Here is an 11,430-nt window from a genome sequence, read left to right as displayed (position 1 = left end):
TAAAGACATTTAGTAAAAGAAGTCCAGAATAGAGTGTTCTTAACTTAATAAAGTACCAGAAATTTAAGTGAACATCAGATCTAATGGTAAGACATAAATTTTTCTAACTTGAGTTGGTATTGAGATGAAGATACTCTCTATTGTTGCTATTCTTCAACATTATACTAGAAGTCCGACTAATGAAATAATGAAAATAAAATGATATATACAGTTAAAGGGAAGAAGTAACTCTATCTTTCATATATAATTTCAAGACAGTCTACCATTATTGCTATATGATTTCAAATTTTATGACAATCAGCAAACAAACTTTTAAACAACTAAGAAATTAAAGTAAGTTGAATGGGAAGATACAAGATGAATATGCAAGCTTTTTCACAAATGACGGACCATTAGTAACCAATTAAAAATTATAGTAGGATGTAGTAGTTGCCATTAACAAAACTACAAAACTATAATACTTAAGTAATAAACAGAAACACATGACCTGAATGTAGAAAATTGTGAAACTTTCATAAGATATAAAAAATATGTCAGTTCAAGAATAAGGACAATTGTGATTGCAAAAAAAAAAAAAAATTCAAAAGTTAATAGAAAAGTCTTTGCAATACCCATCCATTTCCATTAAGATTTTTTGTGGAACCTGAAAAATTGATTCGAAAATATATATGAAAGTTGAGAGTTCCATATTTGGTGATATGCTTAGGCTTAAATGTTCAGATTGACCTCTGGCATTCTGGAATTTTTCACAGTGAAAACAACTAAAAGCACTAGATATATATGAAAAAATCTGAGAGGATATTGCAAATTGCATCTTCCAAAGAGAGTGACAACAGTATCTTTCATCCTACAGATCTTCTGTAACATGACCTGACATTGCTGTGAGAATTCCTAACCACTCTGAGAGGTTATACACAGGTCCTCCTGTCAACAGTTCCACCTAAATACAACTAAGCTTTCATCTTATCATAACCCAGGTAGCAGACAACTGTGAAGAAAAGCTTGAAGATGATTCCAACTGCCAGCCATTTCAGTCATTCCCCAGCATTTAGGGTGTTCCAGTTGAGACCCCAGATATTGCGGAACAAACACTTTCTGCCAAATCCTGTCCAAATTCTTGATCCACAAGATTTTTGACATGAGAAAATTATTGTTGTTTTATACCACTGGTTTATGGTGGTGTGTTATGTAATAAGTGTTCACTGGATCAGCTGCATTTCCACTAGTAGCAGGAACAATAAAATTGCTTATGTCCTGAGAGTGTATATCACAGCTGAAAACTTCAGTGATTTTCACAGTCTTCAGTGCTTTTCATAACCAGAGCTCACTCAAGTTGGAAAATATAGTAAGAATCTCTCAAACATTGAGTTGGAAACCTTAATAAAAGGAGGAAACAAAAATACAAAAATAAATATGTTCATTCCAGTCATCAAAGGACTATGGTTGCCCTGACTCTGAGGAGAGAAAGGAAAAAAAAAAAAATCCCTGAGAAATTGTGCCCATAAGCAAGTTTTAAAATGTTTGCAGTTCAAAACTTGAGGTCCTTACACTTCATTTAAGTTTAAAGTGGACTTTATTCTTACTGCCGTCACATGCTTGTAGTGACAATACAAATCCTCTGGTTACAAATGAAACTTCCTCCTAGACTCCAGAATTTATGATAAATAATTTTTAAATACAAATTGAGCAGTTCAAAACTTCTGCTCCCAGCCATGATGAACTAACAGAAATTGGATTTAACCTTCAGCTGAAATCACTAAAAATTTGGACAATATGTATTAAACAATGTTTTCAGGCACTGGGCATCAAGTAGCACAGGACAAAAATCCTGAAGGGAGAGTAAACAAACGCATAAGGACTATGAATGCCTGTGATTAGAGCCAAAGTTTCCAGGCCACAGCACGTGGAGAGGAGACCTACGTAGAGCTTGGTGGTGTGCCTGAGTTAAGAAGATGTAGTTGGGAGTCTGGCAAAGTCAAAGCAGCTACAATTCACAGGGAAATGTGTCAGACAGGAGACAACTACAGAGTAAGAGCTCTGGATAGATACAGTGTATTCCTCTTGAAAATTCAACTGAGTTCTGATTGGTGAATGAATGTGAGGAAATAATCTGCATTTGAGAAATGAATCACCTGGACAAAGCAGAGAGAAAAATCCGTAAGAGTAACACATGGTCAGAAATAGTTTGTATTTTTTCCAGCCAAACTGGAAATACAGCATGACTAGAACAATCATAAGTATATTAGGTCAATAGTAAGACAAAATTCAGAGACTACATGCTGCTCAGTTTCTGCCTAACAAAACTTAAATCTCAAAAGGATTACATTGTTTCTACATGACAATTGTACTTCAAAAGAAAGATTTGTAGGAACACACAAAAATATCTAGAACCCAACAAGGTAAAATTAAAAATGTCTAGCATTCAATAAAATTTCCAGGTATGAAAACAAATAGGAAAATATGCTCCACATAATGAAAATAAAGTTCAATCAATAGTAATAGACTAAGAAGTAATACAGATAATATAGTTAGTAGAAAAGGATGATAAGCAGTTATAACTATCTTCCCAATGATCAGGAGGGTAGAGAAAAGGATAAGTTTGTTAAGGAAAGATATAGACAGTATTAAAAAGTACCAATATGAACTTCTAAACATAGGGGGAAAGGTCTGATTAAAAATGTACTAGATGGAATTAATATTGGAAAATTTGAGTGAACTTGAATATACAGCTATGAAGTAATAAAATCTTTTTGAAATTATATACCAAGAAAAAAAAGAGAAAAGTATGAACATACCAAGTAGCCTAATGCATATATATTGAAAGTCCCTTTAAAGTAGTGAACATCATTAAAGTACTGAAATGAAAACTGTTGACTTAGAATTCTATAACCAGCAACAATATCATTCAAAAATAAATGAAACATAAAGACTTATTTAGACATACAAAAGGTGAAAGATTTCATCACCAGAAAGTACACATCACATGAAATACTCAATAAAGTCTTTTAAGTAAAGAGAAAATAATACCAGATGGCAACATGGATCTACACAAAGGAATAAGGAGCACTGGAAATGGTAAATATGTGGGTAAATACACATTTCTTCATATTTTAAAAATCTCTTTAAGAGAATGTTGAATTGTTACAGCAAAAATAATCACATGTATTGTTGGGTTTATAATATATAGAGAGATAAAATACATGACAATAGCACAAAGACTGTAGAAACAGAAATATACTGCATCAAGCTTCTTTAACTGCATGTGAAATGATATAATATTTCTTAAAGATAGATGGTGGTAAGTTAAACAGTTATATTATAAGCCACAAAAAACATTAAAAAGTTACAGTTATGATGTCAGCAAAAGAAATTAAATAGAATCATAAAAGCATTCTATAATTCCAAAATAGGCAGCAAAAGAAAAGAGAACAAAGAAGGGATTGAATGTATAGAAAATAAACAGCAAAATGGTGCATTTAAACCCAATTATATCAGCAATCACATTAACGTAAATTGTCTAACACCTCAATTACAAGGCAGATGTTGTCAAATTAGATTTTAAAAAACAAGACTCAACTACATGTTGTCTACAGAACAGAGAATACTTGAAAATATAAAGACACAAATTGGTTAAAAGATTGGAAAATAAAACCGTGTTAACACTGACCAAAAGAAAGCTGACATGATTATATTAATATCACACAAAGTAAATTTCAGAGCAAAGAACATTACCAGGGATGAAAAATGTCATTTCATAATGATAAAGGAGTCAGTTAATCTTAGAGGACATAACATATGCACATAATGACAAAGCTTTAAAATACATGAAAACTGATAAAACTTCAAGAAGAAATGCACAAATTCATAATTATAGGAGGAGAGTTAAATGCCTTTCTCAAGTAATTATTAAAACAAGTAGACATAATCAGTAGAGATATATAAAATATGAACAACTTTATTAACCAACTAGACATAACTGAAATTTACAGAATGTTATTGAAGTAAAGCAGAATGTGCATTCTTTTCAAGTGTTCATGGAATATTTACCAAGAAAACCTATATAATAAAATAAATTTCTATACATCTTAAGTAATGAAAGTCATAGAAAGTATATTCTCTAACTGCAACGGAATTAAATAGTAAATTACTAACAGGAAATTATCCAGATAATCTCCAAATATTTGGAAAGTGAATAACATATTCTAAGTAACCCATTAGTCATATCAGAAATCAAAATGAAATGAGAAGTTTTTTTAAAATAAATGAAAATTTAAAAATGTTAAAATTCATAGGATGAAGCTTAATTATGGATTACAGAGGAATTTATATCATTTTTCTCCTATATTAGAAAAGACAGAAAATTCTCTAATCAATGGCTTCAATCTCTACTTAAAGTAACTAAAACAAGAAGAGCAAATTAAATCCAAAGTTAGCAGAAAAAGGAAATAAAGATAAAAATAGAAATCGATGAAATAAAAATCTGAAAAACAATAGAAAAAATAAAAATAAAAACTGGTTCTTTAAGAAAGGTAATATAATTAAAGCTCTAGCCAAGGAGATCAGAAAAATAAGACAAATTGCTACTACCAGGAATATAAGAAGTGAGGTCACCACAGTTCTACAGAAATAAAAATGAATATAAGCAATATTATGAACAAGTTTATCTCAATAAATTTGGCAATGTATATAATATGTTCAAATTCTTTGCAGTATACAAACTACTAATGGTCACTAAAGAAGTAGAGAGTCTGAATAGTCCCACATCTACTTTAAAAATTGGATTTGTATTAAAGATCCTCCCACAAAAAGTTTAGGCTTTGGTGGCTTCCTTGGAGATTTCTACACAAAAATTAAGAAAGTAACACTGGCAATTCACACAACTTCTTCTAGACAACGAAGAGAATTGAATACTTTTCAACTCGTTCTATGAGGCCAGTGTATCTCTGGGACCAAAATCAAACCCTGGCTCCCCCCGCCTGTGGAGACTGGGGAGGCCATGAGAGCAGGCCCCCTGAGGGCAATACACCTTAAGCAACCAGGTATCCTTGATTGTGGGAGTTCCTTGGAACATGAGCAGAAGGTGAGCATCCCTGAGAGCCAGGCTTGCCAGAAATAGGACAGTAGAAGCAGATTCAGAGGAGAATGGAACCCTGAAACCAAAGCTGACTTTCCTCAGCTTCTGTGGAAAAAAATAACTAATAATTTCTGTCTTCTTTCTCCTTTTGATTTAAATCCAATTTTTGGTCCCAGTCAAGGCCCTGCAGAAGACAAGGCTGAAACTGGTAAGGTGCCCATGAGTACCATGGAACCTCCATATCCATTTACAAAGCCCTCTAGGGAGACTGGGCTAGTTGCTTTCTTCAGCTTCAGTATTTGTGTGTCAAGTACATGAATGAGTCAGGGCCGCTGACCAGCAGCAAGGCTGGGCTCAGGAAAGCCTGCATTACAGCCTGCAATTGATGAGATTGCAGGATGTGATGGAGTGCCTTCAACTTTTCCACCTCATGATTCGGTCTTTGAGATCTATATCTAGATACTATCAGTCAATTAAGAACCTCTCCTCAGAAGAACTTCAGCAACAACCAAGCTTGAGTCTCCATACACCATCTATAGAATAATGAATTTCTTTTTTCAGGACTTACAGTCAAGATACCCCTCCTGAAAAAAGGAAGTCACAAATCGTGGATCGGTGTTGGTGTGGCCCTTTTGGAATGAGATGAACTCATTGAAAAAGATTCAGACTGAAGAGCTTGGACTTCATTTTCTGTTGGATTGGTTGGAGGTGGGAGTTGTTGGATAAGGTACAAGACCCATTACTGAAGACATCGTGCTGTCACAATTGGATGGTATACAAGTCCTGGCCCCGCAGCTGGAAGCTGAGCCCATAGTTGAGGATGTCCAGCAGCTGGTACATGTAGAAGTGCTGTTTGTTACTGGGTACATCCTTGCTGTCAGGGAAGTACGCCTGTTTAAGGCTTTCCTAGCCAAAGAGCTCCACTTCTCTGATGTGGCCTCCAGCTGACTGTTGACAAGGTGACAACCATGTAGGTTGCTGCTGTTGATGGCACAGGGGTGCCAGCCTGAAATGTAACTTGACCTTCAAGCACTTGATCTGGAACTATTGAGCAGATCAGACAGAAGAAACTGGTTGTCTGCACAGGGCAGGTTTGCAGCCAGCAGCTGGATATGGAGGAAGCATTTATACAAAGCTAGTGATGTCACAAGGTAAATCTACCAAAGTGGTGCGGTTTCAGATAAGGGATCCCAGACTCACATACAGTGGTGGTCATTTGAACTCCTCTTTGAGTAAAGAACAGAGTGCTATAGGGAACGAGAATGTACTGGATCGGAATGTACTGTGCGGCTCAAAGTTGGTGGCATCCTCCTGAGCTATTCCTCCTCCTTCTCCCACTTTGCACTAAAAATGTTATCCTTACTCCCACTTTGCACCAAAAATTTTATCCTTACTAATCTTGACTGTGCAGAAGCTGGATCACCAAAGTCAGACTTGTATGTCTTTTAGTAGTGAAATGATATCAGCGCAAGCTAAATAATTTGTGCAGCCCAGGACAAAATGAAAGTGTGTGACCCATTGTTTAAAAAATTTTTTTTAAGAAGTAAAACGTGCCATCAAAGGCATAAGATAGAAAATGTTGTATTGCTTTCTTCCAAAGTCTCTCTCAACTTATCATTGTGTTTTATATTTGCTATTTAATGCTGCTGTAAGTAGAGAAATTAAAATTTTTCATCATAAGTGTGATTGTTGCTATTCACCTTCATTTTGTGCAATTGTAGTTCTAAATGAAAATGTAAGAACATTTACTGATATCCAGAATCACTGAAATTGCATAGTTCATATTTCATGGCTCATATATGCATATATATATTGTTGTTACCAAACCAGTAGAAACTGCAAAAAATACCAACTCAAAATTGTTTTTATTTCACTTCTTGATATGCACACATTCTACCAATACTCAATGGAAGTGAATGACTTTGATAACAGGCTTACCTCGCATTTGCTTTGAGTCTTGCTGAACTCCCACCTATGACGGGTCCATCAGAATTCTGTGCTCATGAGGCATCATGAACTCCATGTGCAAGTGACATCACAAGAAATGGTAGAGAACTTACTGTGAATATCTCTTCTGCTCGTGCACATGCTTCATTATCCCATTAGACTGAACTTACGAAAAATAAGTTCAAAGATAAAATTATTAAAAATTTCAGGACAGCAATAGTAGATCATTAAACAAACAGGGGAACCTTCTGACCACAGGTGCTGTGGGCCGGTACAGTTCTCATACCATGAAGTTGGCCCTGAATGATAGATCTTGAAACACAGTAAAGATCAGCTGGAAGGTGTGGCTTTTGTTAAGGGCTCAGCCTTGCTTTGCCTTCTACTTAGTGGGATTGGCCTTATCCACTCTTCTATTTCACTTTCCTGTGTTCTTGACCCACGTGTGAAGAATAATGTTGTTCCCCTCCTGGATGGGGCCATGCCAAATGGCATAATGCCAAAGCAAGTAGAAAGTTGGAGCTGGGGAGAAAACTGGGGGTGGTGTGAAGGTGGAGCATAGGGCATTACTCTTAGAATGTAATATTAAATGGATACAACATTGATGATTCTCAGCATAAGAATATAAATTGTTAACTCTAGAATAACCACAAATAAAATAATAAAACAAATATAGCTAAAGAACCATTAGAAGCACAAACTGGAAGTCTAAACATTTTTGAACTAAAGTAAATAAAAACAGGAAAGTATAAATGGAGGAGAAAAGTAAAAATGAAAAATAAAAAATATATAGAAAAATGATGGACTTATACCCTCCATATTAATACCTATATTACATGGAAATTGAATAAATATTTTATATAGTAAATCAAAGATTGTCAGACTGGAAAAAATGCAAATTCAACAATATTTTGTATACAAGAGATAGAAATATAAAAGCACAGATAGCTTAAATGTAAAGGTACGGAAATGGATCTAGTAGAAACAATAGAAATAATACATCTAATCTAAGATTACTAATATCAGGCAAATAGACTTCACGACGAAGTATAACCAGAGATAAAAAGATCAACATTTCATAATGATGAAAGGGTTGATTCATCAATAAATCATAATAATTCTAGATGTGTATGAGCCTAATAACAGAACTTCAAAATATATAATGAAAGAATTAACACAACTAAAGAAAATATAGTTTGAAGTTGGATAGCCTGATGCCTCTAGCTCTGCTCTTTTTGTTTAGGATTGTCTTGACTATATGAGCTCTTTTTTGGTTGGTATAAACTTTACAAGTTTTTTCTAATTCTGTGAAGAATGTTAATGGTAGTTTAATGGGAATAGCATTGAATCTATAAATTACTTTGAGCAATATGGCCATTTTCAGGATACTGATTTTTACTATTCATGAACATGGAATGTTTTTCCATTTGTTTGTGTCCTCTCTGATTTCCTTGAGCAGTGGTTTGTAGTTCTCCTTGAAGAGGTCCTTCACATTCCTTGTTAGCTGTATGTCTAGGTATTTTATTCTCTTTGTAGCAATTGGCAATTGTGAATGGAACTTCATTCATGATTTAGCTTTCTGCTTGTCTATTGTTGGTATAAAAACTGTGATTTTTGCACATTGATGTTGTAGCCTGAGACTTTGCTGAAGTTGTTTATCAGCTTAAGAAGCTTTTGGGTTGAGACAATGGGGTTTTCTAGCTATAGGATCATGTCATCTGCAAACACAGACAGTTTGATTTCTCTCTTCCTATTTGAATACCCTTTATTTCTTTCTTTTGTTTGATTGCCCAGGCCATATCTTCCAATACCATGTTGAACAGGAGTGATGAGAGAGGGCATCCTTGTCTTGTTCCCTTGCGTATGTAACTTTAAACTATACTACAAGGCTACGGTAACCAAAGCAGCATGGTGCTGGTACAAAAACAGACACATAGACCAATGGAACAGATAGAGAACTCAGAAATAAGACCACACATCTACAACCATCTGACTTTTGACAAACATGAAAAAAACAAGTAATGGGGAAAGGATTCCCTATTTAATAAACAGTGCTGGAAAAACTGACTAACCATATGCAGAAAACTGAAACTGGACCCCGACCTTATACCTCATACAAAAAATAATTCAAGATGGATTAAAGACTTAAATGTAAAACCCAAAGCTATAAAAACCCTAGAAGAAAATCTAGGCAGTACCATTCAGGACATAGGCATGGGCCAAGATTTCATGACAAAACATCAAAAGGAATTGCAACAAAAGCAAAAATTTAAAAATGAGACCTAATTAAACTAAAGAGCTTCTGCATAGCAAAAGAAACTATCATGAGTAAAAAGACAGCCTACAGAATGGGAGATAATTTTTGCAGTCTATCCATCTGACAAAGGTCTAATATCTAGAATCTATAGGGAACTTAAACAAATTTACAAGAGAAAAACAACCCCATTGAAAAATGGGCAAAAGACATGAACAGGGACATCTCAAAAGGAGATAACTGTGTGGCCAATAAACATATGAAAAAAAGTTCAACATCACTGATCATTAGATAAATGCAAATAAAAAACATAATGAGATATAATCTCTCAGTCAGAATGGCGATTATTAAAAAGTCAAGAAACAACAGATGCTGGTGAGGCTGTGGAGAAATAGGAACATTTGTACACTGTTGGTGGAAATGTAAATTAGTTCAACCATTGTGGAAGACAGGTGGCAATTCCTTAAAGACCTAGAAGCAGAACTACCACTCTACTCAGCAATTCCATTTCTTGGTATACACCCAAAGGGATATAAATCATTCTATTATAAAGGTACGTGCATGCACATGTTCATTGCAGCACTATGCACCATAGCAAAGACATGGAATCAACACAAATGCCCATCAATGATAGACTGGATAAAGAAAATGTGGTACATATACATCATGGAATACTATGCAGGCATAAAAAGGAATGAGATCATGTCCTTTCCAGGAACGTGAATGGAGCTGGAAGCCACTACCCTAAGCAAACTAATTCAAGAACAGAAAACCAAACAGCAAATATTCTCACTTATAAGTGGGAGCTGAACAATGAGAATACATGGACACGGGGAGGGGAAACATATACAGGGACCAGCTGGGGGAGGATTTGGAGAGGGAGAGCATCAGGATAAATAACTAATGCATGCTGGGCTTAATATCTAAGGGATGAGTTGATAGGTCAGCAAACCACCATGGCACATGTTTACCTGTGTAACAAACCCACACATCCTGCATATGTATCCTGGAATCTAAAATTTTAAAAATTATTTTTTTTAAAAAAAGAAAATATAAAGAAATGCACAAGCATAGTTGGAGATTTAACACTTTTCTTTCAGTAAGTTATAGAATATACTTAAAAACACTGGTATGGATCACCATGGCATGTGTATACCTAAGTAACAAATATGCACATTCTGCACATGTATCCCAGAACTTAAAGTAAAATAAATAAATAAAATAAATAAATAAAATGTTTTTAAAAGCAAGAAAAAAAAACCACTGTCGTAAGGATATAGACTATAATAGACATTTAGAGAATACTGCATTCCACAATTTCAGAATACACATATTTTTTTTCCAAATACACTGAGAACAGTCATAAAGATAAACCATATGCTGGGCTATAATATAAGTGTCAATAATTTTCAAAAGTTTGAAATCTTACAATGTGTATTTTCTAACTACAATGGATTTAAAAGTCAATAACCATAAGATGTTAGACAGCTGTCAAATACTTGGAAACACAAAAACACAATTCTAAATATGCAACCAAAAAAGAGCCCATATAGCCAAGACAATTCTAAGCAAAAAGAACAAAGAGGGGGCATTGTGTTACCTGACTTCAATCTATACTACAGTAACCAAAAGGGCATGGTACTGGTACCCAAACCGATATATAGACCAGTGGAACAGAACAGAGGCCTCACAAATAACACTACACATCTACAACCACCTGATCTTTGACAAACCTGGCAAAAACAACAATGGGAAAATGATTCCCTATTTAATAAATGGTGTTGGGAAAACTGGCTAGCTACATGCAGAAAACTGAAACTGGACCCCTTCCTTACACCTGATACAAATATTAACTCAAGATGAATGAAAAACTTAAACATGAGACCTAAAACCATAAAATCCCTAGAAGAAAATCTAGGTAGTATCATTTAGGACATAAACATGGGAAAAGACTTACAACTAAAATTCCAAAAGCAGTTGCAACAAAAGTCAAAATTGACAAATGGGATCTGCTTAAACTAAAGAGCTTCTGTATAGCTAAAGAAATTGTCATCACAGTAAACAGGCAACATACAGAATGGGAGAAAACTTTTTCAATCTATCCGTCTGACAAAGGGCTAATATCCAGAATCTACAAGGAACTTAAACAAATTTACAA

Source organism: Mandrillus leucophaeus, unplaced genomic scaffold, assembly GCF_000951045.1.
Source record: "Mandrillus leucophaeus isolate KB7577 unplaced genomic scaffold, Mleu.le_1.0 Scaffold198, whole genome shotgun sequence".
Classification (NCBI taxonomy): Eukaryota; Metazoa; Chordata; class Mammalia; order Primates; family Cercopithecidae; genus Mandrillus; species Mandrillus leucophaeus.
This window is presented reverse-complemented; position numbering follows the sequence as displayed.